Source organism: Pleurodeles waltl, chromosome 5 (assembly GCF_031143425.1).
Source record: "Pleurodeles waltl isolate 20211129_DDA chromosome 5, aPleWal1.hap1.20221129, whole genome shotgun sequence".
Classification (NCBI taxonomy): domain Eukaryota; kingdom Metazoa; phylum Chordata; class Amphibia; order Caudata; family Salamandridae; genus Pleurodeles; species Pleurodeles waltl.
Genome location: NC_090444.1, coordinates 1,094,032,363 through 1,094,044,411, shown reverse-complemented (window position 1 = coordinate 1,094,044,411; position 12,049 = coordinate 1,094,032,363).

Genomic DNA, 12,049 nt, shown 5'->3' with positions numbered 1-12,049 from the left:
AGACACAACAACATGGTGAGCTTAGCTGACAACTGTTTCCTAGACAAATATCTATTGGAAGGCCAGGATTCTAAAAACCGAAGAACAATTTTCACATCCCAAAGGGACGAATAACGGGGACGAGGAGGATTAGCTAATCTGATACCCCTCATTAATTTACACACAATTGGGGACTCACTTATGGGTTTACCCTCCACTGGTAAATGTCCTGCTGAAATAGCAGAACTATAATTATTAATAGATCGGTATGCAAGACCTGACGCTGCTAGGGAGGAAAGGAAATTTAGGACCAGACAGCAACCTGCTGAAGAAGGATCTGCACTCCTAGAACTACACCAAGTACTCCATCGCTTCCAAGCTGAAGGGTATCTCTTGTGAGTACTGGAGGACCATGAACCCGTAATGAACTCGGAAGACTCTTGCGAAAGCCCTGGGATGCTCCATCTTTCCCTGAAAGACGCCATGCCATCAAGGATAGTTGGCCCAACAGGATCAATGGATGTAACAAACCCCGAGGGTCCTGAAGGAGATTCTCCCGGAAGGGAAGAAGGATCGGATGATCGCAACACAGCTCAATTGCCACTGGAAACCAAGCTTGAGATCTCCAAAGGGGAGTCACCAGAACTAACTCCGCATGCTGACGTCTGATCTGGGCCAAAACCATGGGTATCATTAAGAAGGGAGGAAAGGCATAACTCTGTTCCTGAGACAAGTCCTGAAGAAACGCATCCGTCCTTGATGCCTCCGGATCTGGCCTCCAGCTGAAAAAAAAAACGTTTCATCTGCCGGTTGAGGCGAGATGCAAACAGGTCGATTGAAAAGGGACCCCACATCACAGAAAGAGTTCTGAAAACTCTGGGATGTAACCTCCAATCGCTGAAGTCTCTCAGGTGACGAGAGTTCCAATCGGCCACCAAGTTGCTGGCCCCAGGGAGGTACTCTGCCACCACTGAAATCCTGTGTTGAAGGCAAAAGTGCCAGAACTCCTTGGCTATCTCCGCTAAAATACGGGAACGAGTTCCCCCAACTTGTTGACATATCTCACTGCTGAGATATTGTCCATGTGAAGGAGAATGCAACAATTCGCTCTGATGGGAGAAAGACTCTTGATTGCAAAAGAGCCGGCTAGGAGTTCCAAGCAATTTATGTGAAGACTCAACTCCGAGTTGGACCATCTGCTTCCCGTGGACACTGAGCCGCACCGGGCTCCCCAGCCCCAACGACTGGCGTCGGACTCTATCACTACATCCGGGTAAGAGCTGAATATGACCCTGCCGTTCCAGGCTTCCATATGATCGAGCCACCAATGCATCTCCGCCCGGGACTCCTCTGACAGGGGAACCTGATCTGCATTACAGAGGCCCTTCTGAAGATGAGATATCTTCAATCGTTGAAGGGCTCGGTAATGCAAAGGACCCGGAAATATCGCCTGAATCGAAGAAGAAAGCAGGCCCACCATGCGAGCGATCGCTCTCAAAGAAACAGTCTGTTTGGATAATAGACACCTCAATTCTCTCTTGATTGAATGAATCTTCCCGGGGGAAGGATCAGTAGAGATTGCAACGAGTCTATCTGGAACCCCAGAAAGTCTATCTGACGCGAGGGAATCAGAATGGATTTTTGGGCATTGATTATAAAGCCCAGACTCTGAAGCAGAGACACTGACCATTCCAGATGAGCTAACAGAAGGTCTCGATCCTGGGCCATGATTAGGATGTCGTCTAGGTAGACTATTAATCTGACCCCTTGGGAGCGAAGGAATTCCACTACTGGACGCATTACCTTCGTGAAACACCAAGGGGCAGAGGACAGACCAAAGGGGAGAACTTTGTACTCGTAATATTCGGTCTCCCAACAGAACAGAAGGAACCTCCGATGTGGAGGAAAAATAGGGATGGTCAGGTAAGCGTCCTTTAGATCTAAACGGACTAACCAGTCTCCCTCCTGGAGAACATCTCTCAGCAAATGGATACCTTCCATTTTGAAATGGCGATATAGCAAAAAACCGTTGAAGTCTTTTAAGTTTAGAATCAGGTGAGAGCCGCCACCCTTCTTGTCTACCAGAAACACTGGGCTGACAAAACCTGAAGGGTGATGGGGAACCCTGATAACGGCACCCTTCTTGACTAGAGCTGAAATTTCTGCGGAAATGAGACTGTGTTCTTGAAGGGAAAAATACCCCTGCCTGGGAAGGCATAGTTGACACGGGGACTCGTAAAATTCTAGCTTGAACCCTTGCACGGTCTCTAAGACCCAAGCATCCAAAGAAATCAGACTCCAATTCTCCAAAAAATTCTGAGTCCTGCCCCCCAATATTACTTCTGAACTTAGGACCAAGCTCAACTGTGGCTCCCGACTCCTGGGAGAAAGATTGTTGTCCCTTGGATCTCCCCCTGCGAAATCTGCCTCGACCATACCTAGGTCTTGACGGGTAGAAAGTAGAAGAGGAGGAGTCGTAATCCTGAAAACCCCCTCTTCCTTGCTGGTAGGATCCACGATGATTGAAACGGCCGAAGGCACGCCCTCTGTAGCGTCCGGCCCCTCGAAAAAAGTGGACGTAGCACCCTCCGGATGGATCCTTGTGCCTTGTCCAGACTGGCATAAGTGGAAACGAACTTTGAAATTCCTTCATAAAAGGAGATCCAAAAAGCAAACCCTGGGCCACGGGGCCTGATTCCGATGCAGCGAGATCCGCCTGCTTGGGATCTAGCTTCATCAAAACAGATCTGCGTCGTTCAGATGAGATGGCGCAATTAGCATTGCCCAAGAAACAAAGGGCTTGCTGAGCCCAGCCTACCAGAATATCTGGGTTAATAGGTTCACCCGACTCCTTGGCTTGAAAGGCCAATTCTAGGATCTTAGTTAAAGGTCTGGAAATGTCTAATAGTTTATCCTGGCATCCACACCAGGCACGATCAATACCCTTCTTAGGATCCTTCGTTGATTTCTTGAGGAAAGTTACTAGGGTAGGATACAACTCTGGAGTCTCTGTAACTTTAGAGGGGAAATCAGGTCTTGGACACTCAGATCTCAGTCTGGAACGAATATCCTTATCAAAGCCGTGTCTAATATGGGCTTCTACATAATCTGCCACCTCAGGGGGTGGTAACCACAGAGAAGATCTGGGTTGCACGATATCCTCTGGCTCGAAAGTCAGCACCTTAGGGGTAGGAACTTCCTGGTGATGAGCTTTCTTCTTGCGTTTACGAGGGGGGGCATCACCCTGCTCGGAGGAGTGCTCAGAGGAAGAAGAAGAAGAAGCTGGGTCATTAACCGCTTTCTTTTGTGCTCCCGCATTGTAGTCATGCTCCCTTGCCATATTTCGTATAAGGGATTCAAAGTCCGTAGCATGCGGGTTAGAAGACTGTTTAGCAGACTCAGGGTTCGCTGCAAAGGAAGAGTCTCCAATGGGAGGAGCGCTCACCGGGGCTACCCAGCCCTGTTGATCTACCAAGCCCAAAAGATGGTGTTTGATGGGCTGGATGGCCTGAGCCAAGGCCTGATTAACTGAGTGACGCACTCCCGCGTCAAGAGCATATACTAAGTCCTGGTCAAACAAGCCAGTAGTATCATCCATATAGTATAATTCTTCGGCTTGGTCATCATAGCCAGCCATACTGAAAAACAGCAGGAAGGGGCTCCAGAGGAGCAGTATAAACAAATAAGAAAAAATCAGGGCAGTAATCAAACAATCACATTTTTTGGGTGTGGAGGGAGCTGCCCTGAAGGGATTAAAAAACACCCTGGAACCAGGACCAGCCTGAATAGGAATTATTTCAACCCCAGTGTCCAAGCACTGGGGCGTAGATGGGAGCTGAGCCGGTGAAATCTATACTGAAAATCTTAATAGCACGGTTGCGCTTGGTTAACATGAGGCAGAGCCTCTTAATAATGCTCTTGCCGAGCTTAGGTAGAAAAAACAAGACCAAATAAGCGCTCCGGCACGAGCGCTGCAAAATACGGCACCTCGGGGGAAGAACAAGATCCAAATAAGCGCTCCGGTACGAGCGCTGACAAAGCGGCACCCCGGGGGGAAGAACAATCAGGGAAAACTCGGCCCGGCACAGCGATTGGGCACGAGACAATTGCTGGACCCTCGAGGCGTTTAAACTCACACGCGCGTCTCCGAGAATACACGCGGTGAGGCAGGGGGAGAGCGCCGAAGAGACGTGAAAAGGCAGTGCTGCCTCCCAGAAACGCGCTCACGCAGAGCGCTGGCCATAAAACAATAAAATAAAGAATTTTTAACCTTACCGGCATAAAAATAGGACTGCGCTGGAAGCGCGAGTCCTCGCTTCCTTGGTCCCAATCCACGCTAATGAAAAGCGTTCCAAAGGACGCTTACAAGGAGGGGAAAAGCCCGCTCCCAACACGTTAAATATATAACAGTAAGCAAGAAATAACACTTATCTGGCTGTGAAGCAGCAAAGAAAGAGGAGTGGCTTGGTGTGATGCAACACTTTATAGGCTTCCTCCTCTATGGTTTATCACGTGATATGACTAATGTTGGGTCATGTAGTTTTTTACTTTCCATGATTTTCATTGGCTGCTGTTAAAATAAAGCATGGAAAGAGAAGCATAATCTGAGCCTCCGGTCCTGACATAGAATTCTCCCTTCCATTCTCCCCCAATCCCTTGCCACCTGACTGGTAAAGGGTCTCTAGGGTGGGGGCTGCTGGCATTCCAGAACGTGCAGGCATTTCTCTATAAATCTTCGGGTTTCTAAAACAATCTGCCCCCACAGGACTTTGCTTAAATGTGGTATGCTGAAAAAAAATCTTTCTCCTGCCCCTCCCCTTCCTACCTCTTAACTTAATATTAATCCCATAGGGGAAACCTAATGCATTTATCAATGCATATTCTTAAATCAGCTTTTCGCTACCGCAATAGCCTGCTCTTTTGACCTTGTCTCCTTGTGATGGTATGCTTTTTTTTGTGTTGTAATTTTTTATTATTTCACATCGTTAAACAGGTATATAAAGCAAACAGAATCCCACCTTGTAGGGTTTATATAATACTTACAATCTATGATCATTGCATACATGCATGTCAAATTAGAAAGCAATTTAAACCAATATTAATACATTTTAGAGCCAGTATTGCCAGCATAGTGGTCTCATAGTAACAAATAGTTAGGGCATAATAAATCAGGGAGGTTCTCGAACCTTGTCATATTATGATATAACTATGGGCGTAGGGTACATCCATTCTGTGGTACTGCGATATGACAGTAGTAGTGTACTAGTGGTAGGATTCAGTAATAGTTTAATGATCTCTCCCTAGCATATTCTGTGTCTCCAGGGGGGAGGGGTCATTGTATTGCTTTTTGTTTCTACCCCTAGTAGTAGCCCTTCTCTAACTAAACCGGGGAACCAGGAGAGGATAATTGCACAGAGGGGGTTATAGAGGCTCAGCAAGTAGTGGTGCGGGGAGAATAATTTCGAGCGATCTCCATTAGTGGGGTGCTAGTCGAAAATAGGTGGATTGTTCTATCCTAGTATGGAGGAGAGTAATGACCTGCTCTTGACATGGGAGGATGTGTTTGAGGGTGGGATTCGGATTGAGGATCTATGGGTACGGAACATAGGAGTGTTGGGGTTCCCTATAGATAATGGTCCAGGGAACAAGAACGGGTGGTTCGTGGCACTAATTAGGTTGATGATGAGATCATCTAGCTCAAAGGATGGGGATAATCCTATGAGCAGGGGAGGTTTGGATCAGAAAGGTAATATTGGTAAAGATAGCAATGATATTAATCCTGAAGAGGGAAGGATGATAATAATAATAATAATGATAATACGAACAATAATAATAATAATACTGATAATAATAATAATAATGATAATAATGATGATAGTAATGACCGAGGGGAGGGCCGAGATTATAGAAAGGGGGGTAAGGGTGATGCAGCTAGAGTCAAAGTCATGGGGTAGGCAAGATGATGTTGCTATGAAGAGGGGAGGGTGATGATAATAGGTTAATGGAGGTGTAGGTGTAGGGATGGGGGTATAGGGGGTAGTGAGGTTGGAGGAATGAGTCATCTATGCTAGGTTGTGAGAGGGTATTCAATGGGGCATCGTTGTTAAGGCAGCTCGTTCAAGGGGGCAGGGAGTGGGATATAGTGTAGATGAGGGTAATATTGCATGAATTAACGGATAGGTGGTGGGCTTTCGTTTATGTGGGTTAGTTGTGGGCCCTCATAGGACAAACTTAGTTCATCAGTTCGAGAAGAAAGGGTGACCATGTTTGTAAAAATATGTCAGTTTTGTCCTGTTGATCATATATGAGTCGCTCATGGGAGGCCGCCTGATACATTGCGCCAATCCATTCTTCATGGGAAGGAACGGCTGTTGCCCGCCAATGTCTGAGGATACATAATTTTGCCGTAGCCAGTGCGGTGTATAATAGTCGGCCTTGGGGTCGGGGGAGATAAAGTAGCTCCCCTGTATCGTGTAGAAGTATAAGGGATGGTGTGAGGATTGGTGGTAGAGGTAGCACTTCCCTAAGTATGCGTCCTATCGCCCGCCATAAGGGTTGTATGGCGGAACAATCATGTAGGATGTGGGTTAGGTCACAATAAGTGTGGGGGCCTCTCCAACAGAACTCATGGGGTAGGAGTCTCACCGCGTATAGTTTTTGGGGGGTCCAATACCAGTCATGTAGAGTCTTGAAAAGACAGAATTTTAGGTGGGCTTCACGAGCTCCTCAATCTCTGGCCTCAATCAAGTCAGCCCAGTCCTCCAAGTCATAGTCATTCTGCAGGCGGGTCTGCCATTTAATCTTAAGGAAATTAAGAAGGGGTAGTGAGAAGAGGTGCCGGTTCAGCACTGCTTGTAGTCCCGATACAGCTCCTTTTAGTTGGCCCCACGTTTCTAGATACTGGAGTATCGGGGAGTGTGTAAGTCGTCGGGGGAGCGTCCCAGCCGTTGTACTAGGCAATGTCGTAATTGCAGGCAGCGCCACAAGTAATGTTCAGGGAGATCGAATTCGTCTTTAAGGTCTCTGAAAGTCTTCCAGGTGTCTCCGGAGATGAGCTGATCTATCCGCATGATGCCTTTTAGGTACCAATCTCTCCAGTAAATAGTCTTCCCCCCTATCTGAAACCCTCTATTGCCCCATAAGGGGGCTCTATCATGCAGATGTGGGTCTGTTTTCAGGGAGCGGTGTGCCTGTCGCCAAGCTTTCCTCATGGCTCCAATTATGGGGTTGGTGGTTCGTTGATCCATCAGGCCTGTTTTAGATATTATCTGGAGGTCGTGTGGGGCGTCCGCAAGTATTCTTTCCACTGTCACCCAAAGTGGTGGGTCTTGCGCGTTCGGGAGTAGGAAGACCAACTGCGAGAGGTGTAATGCGGAGGCATAATGTTCAACTGAGGGGAGGTTTAGACCTCCAAATTCACGCTGGGCTAGTAATGTGGCTCTAGGTAGTAGTGGGCGCATGGATCCCCAGACGAAAGCGCGGATGCAGCGGTCAATCTCTCGGAGTAGGGCTAGTGGTATATGTAGGGGGAGCATACCCAATACATAAAGGAGCCTCGGGAGGGTTGCCATTCGTACCGCTTGCACCCTACCCCACATGGAGAATCCCAGTTGTTTCCATTTCTCGAAATCTCGTTTCATGTTATTAATTAAGAGGTCTAAGTTATCTGTCACTATTTTTTCTAGGCCTCTATTTATGTCAATGCCCAGGTAACAAAGACGTGAGTGTTTCCATTTAACCGGTAAGCCTTGTAGTGAGGCGCTGACGGTTATAGGGGATAGTGGTAGAGCCTCGCTTTTATCCCAGTTTATCCGGTAGCCCGAAAGGTGTTCAAATTCCGTAAATATCTGTTTGAGGGCTGGTAGGGAGTTGGGTAGGCCAGTGAGGGTGAGCAAGATATCATCTGCATAGAGGTAGATGGTGGAGCATCCGCCTGGAATTGAAATTCCTGATATAAGGTTGGAGCTCCGGATTACCACTGCTTGGGGCTCTACAGCTAACAGGAATAGTAGAGGGGATAGCGGGCAGCCCTGTCGGGTTCCTCTGTGTATTGGGAAGGTCTTGTTTTCAAGGACTCCATCAACTTCATCACCTCCACCGAAGACACCCCCCTCGCCGCCGAACACATGCACTTCCAGATCCACACCGACCCCAGGACCACCCTCCGAGGAACTCTCATCTACAGACCCCGTGGACCACGCACCCTCTTCAGCTAATCCATCGCTGACTTCATCTCCCCGCACGCCCTTGCCTCGCCGAACTACATCCTCCTCAGTGACCTCAACTTCCACGTGGAGCAGAACAACGACCCCAACACCGCCACCCTGCTCGACAACCTCGCCAACCTCGGTCTCAAGGAACTGGTGAACACCCCCACCCACATAGCCGGACACACGCTCGACCCCATCTTCTCCGCCAGCAACCACGTATCCTTCAGCCACTCCTCCGTAATACACTGGACCGACCACAGATGTGTCCACTTCACCTTCAGACGCAAGACTCTCCACCTCCGCACTCAGCCCATCCCACGCAGACATTGGAACAAAATCCCAACGGAACAGCTTCTCTCCATCATCGCCCCCATCTCCAGACCATCATCAACAGCTCGTTCGCTTCTGCCACCTTCCCCGAGAGCTGGAAACACGTGGAAGTCAACGCCCTACTGAAGAAACCTACGGCGGACCCCAGCGACCTGAAGAACTTCCGCCCCATCTCGCTCCTCCCCTTCCCTGCCAAAGTCATCGAGAAGACCGTCAACAAGCAACTGACCAACTTCCTTGAAGACAACAACCTACTCGACCCCTCTCAGTCTGGATTCCGAGCCAACCACAGCACAGAAACAGCCCTTATCTCAGTCACAGACGACATCAGAACTCTGATGGACAACGGAGAAACAGTCGCCCTCATCCTCCTCGACCTCTCGGCTGCCTTCGACACCGTCTGCCACCGAACCCTAACATCCCGCCTGCGCTCCACCGGTATCCAAGGACTGGCCCTGGACTGGATCACCTCTTTCCTCTCCAACCGCTCCCAAAGAGTCTACCTCCCTCCATTCCGCTCAGACCCCACCGAGATCATCTGCGGCGTCCCACAAGGCTCCTTGCTCAGCCCGACTCTCTTCAATGTCTCCATGAGCCCCCTCGCCGGCATCGTACGCAAACACAACATCATCATCACCTCCTACGCCGACGACACTCAGCTGATACTTTCCCTCACCAAGGACCCCACTGGCGCCAAGACCAACCTGCAAGATGGAATGAAAGACGTCGCAGAATGGATTAAACTCAGCCGTCTGAAACTGAACTCATAAAAAACGGAAGTCCTCATCCTCGAAAACACCCCGTCCGCCTGGGACGACTCTTGGTGGCCCACGGCCCTAGGCACCGCACCAACCCCCTCAGACCAATCACGCAACCTCGGATTCATCCTGGACCCGCTTCTCACCATGACCAAACAAGTCAACGCCGTATCATCTTCCTGCTTACTCACTCTCTGCATTCTCCGTAAGATCTTCCGCTGGATCCCTGCCGACACCAGAAAAACTGTGACCCACGCCCTCGTCACAAGCCGCCTGGACTACGGAAACACCCTATGCGCAGGAACCACCGCTAAACTCCAGAAACGTCTGCAGCGAATACAAAACGCCTCCGCCCGCCTCGTCCTCGACATACCCCGCAACAGCCACATCTCCACCCACCTGAGACACCCGCACTGGCTTCCAGTCAACAAAAGGATCACCTTCTGGCTCCTCACCCACGCACACAAAGCCCTCCACAACAAGGGACCCGAATACCTCAACCGTCGCCTCAGTTTCTACACGCACACCCGCCAACTTCGCTCCGCCAACCTCGCACTCGCCGCCGTCCCTCGCATCCGCCGCACCACAGCAGGTGGGAAATCCTTCTCCTACCTGGCAGCCAAGACATGGAACTCCCTCCCCGCCAACCTCAGGACCACCCAGGACCACCCTGCATTCCGGAGGCAGCTCAAAACCTGGCTCTTCGAGCAGCAGTAACCCCTCCCCCTAGCGCCTTGAGACCCTCACGGGTGAGTAGCGTGCTTTATAAATGTTTTTTGATTTGATTTGATAAAAACCCTCCACAGTTTACCTGGGCTGTCGGTGAATCATAGAGTAGCCGTACTCTATTGATGAAGTTAGTCCCCAGTCCAAAGCATTTTAGGACTTCAAAGAGATACCACCATTCTATTCGGTCAAATGCCTTCTCAGCATCTAATGAGAGGGCAAGAGCCTCTTCCTGTGAGTCTCGTCCTCTCCAGATGGTGTGGAATAACGTACAGAGATGGTACCTCGATGAGCTGCCCGGTACAAAGCCTACTTGGGTGTGATGGATTAGGGAAGGGATTACTTTTTTGTGCTGTGTTGCTAATATTGCTGCTAGTATTTTTGTGTCTCCATTGAGTAGGGAGATAGGGCGGTAGCTTCCACAAAGAAGGGGGTCCCTCCCTGGTTTGGGTAAAACTGTGATGGTGGCTTTGTTGGAGATAGGATGTAAGGATCCCGTGTGATCGGCCCCCTGGAATGCCTCGTATAGGGTTTCCACTGTGTCGACCCCGGATCATTTATAGAATTCGGATGTGAACCCATCCTCTCCTGGGGCTTTACGATATGATAGGTTAGCTATCGCCTGTTGAATCTCTACTTTACTGATGTTGCCCTCTAATAGCGCCCTACCTTCGGCCGTGAGACAGGGTATATGTGCTCTCTGTAGGAAAGCATCTAGACGGTCATTGGCTTCTACTGTTTCTGCGGTATAGAGGGCTTGATAATAGCTACCGAATTCGTTCGCAATTGCCTGCGGGTGTGTGAGGAGTTCGTTGTCTCGTTATTTATTGCTGGTATGGCTAGAGTGACTTCTCTTTGGTGTAGTTGGGTGGCTAGTAGGCGGCTCGCTTTCTCACCGTGTTCATAGTGGCGGCTCTTTAGCTTTTGTAATGCATATTCCGCCCGTGAGGTGTAGAGTGAGTTGAGCTTGTTCTAGGTAGCGGCGGTTAAGTGAAGTAGGGGTTTGAGTATATTCCCTGGTCGCCTGGGCTATACTTTCTTCTAGTTTGGCCTGTTGATCCCTCTTTAGAGCATTGGCGGTGGCAGCGTCTCTCATTAACTGGCCTCTAATAGTTGCCTTTGCCGCTGCCCACAAGAGTTGGGGTGAGGATACCAAGCCCTTGTTATCTTTAAGGTATGTGGTTATATGAGCTTTGAGTTGTTCCTTTCCTTTTGGGGTTCGATATCTGGAGTTGGGGAGACGCCAGGGTTTATGACCGGGCCTAATCATCCCTAGTTCCAATGTTATTAGAACCGGGGAATGGTCGGATAGTGCGGCTGTGAGGATATCCGACATTCGAGTCGCTCATCAACCAGGAAATAGTCTAGTCGTGATTGGGTCCCATGGACCGAAGAGAGAAAGGTGTATTGGCAGTCAGAGGGGTGTAATAGACGCCAACAGTCTAGTAAGCCATGATCAGAGAGAATGTCACGTAGGAGGACCTGATCTGTATTGTTGCCTGCATCGAGACCGCTTGAGCGATCAAGAATGGCGTCTTGTACAATGTTCCAATCCCCTTCCAATATATATTGTGAGGCGCCAATCTGTGTAAATAGCCGGTTGAGAGAGAGAAAAAAGGTGTATTTAGAGCCTGTCGGAGCGTATATGGAACCTATGCAGATCGTGGAGAGGTCTACCCTGATTTTGGCGAGTACGTAACATCCTTCCGGGTCATGCCATGTATTGAGCAACCAAAACTGTAGTGAACGACGGATGAGAATTGCCACCCCACATGTTCCTGTGGAACTGTGTTCCATCGGGTATGGATGGCCACCCACTATAGAGCACTTTGCCCACCCAATCTCTACGGAGTTTTTCAGATTCTGCTGAGGTGAGGTGCGTTTCTTGCAACATGGCAATATCAGCATGTTTAGAGCGTAGATAGGATAGTACCTTCTGTCGTTTGACATAGTGGGTCATACCATGTACATTCCAGGATAGGATTGTGAGTGGGGTTGTCGTTCCCATGGGTGCCTTATAGGTGGGGTGTAATCTGTGGTGTGTAT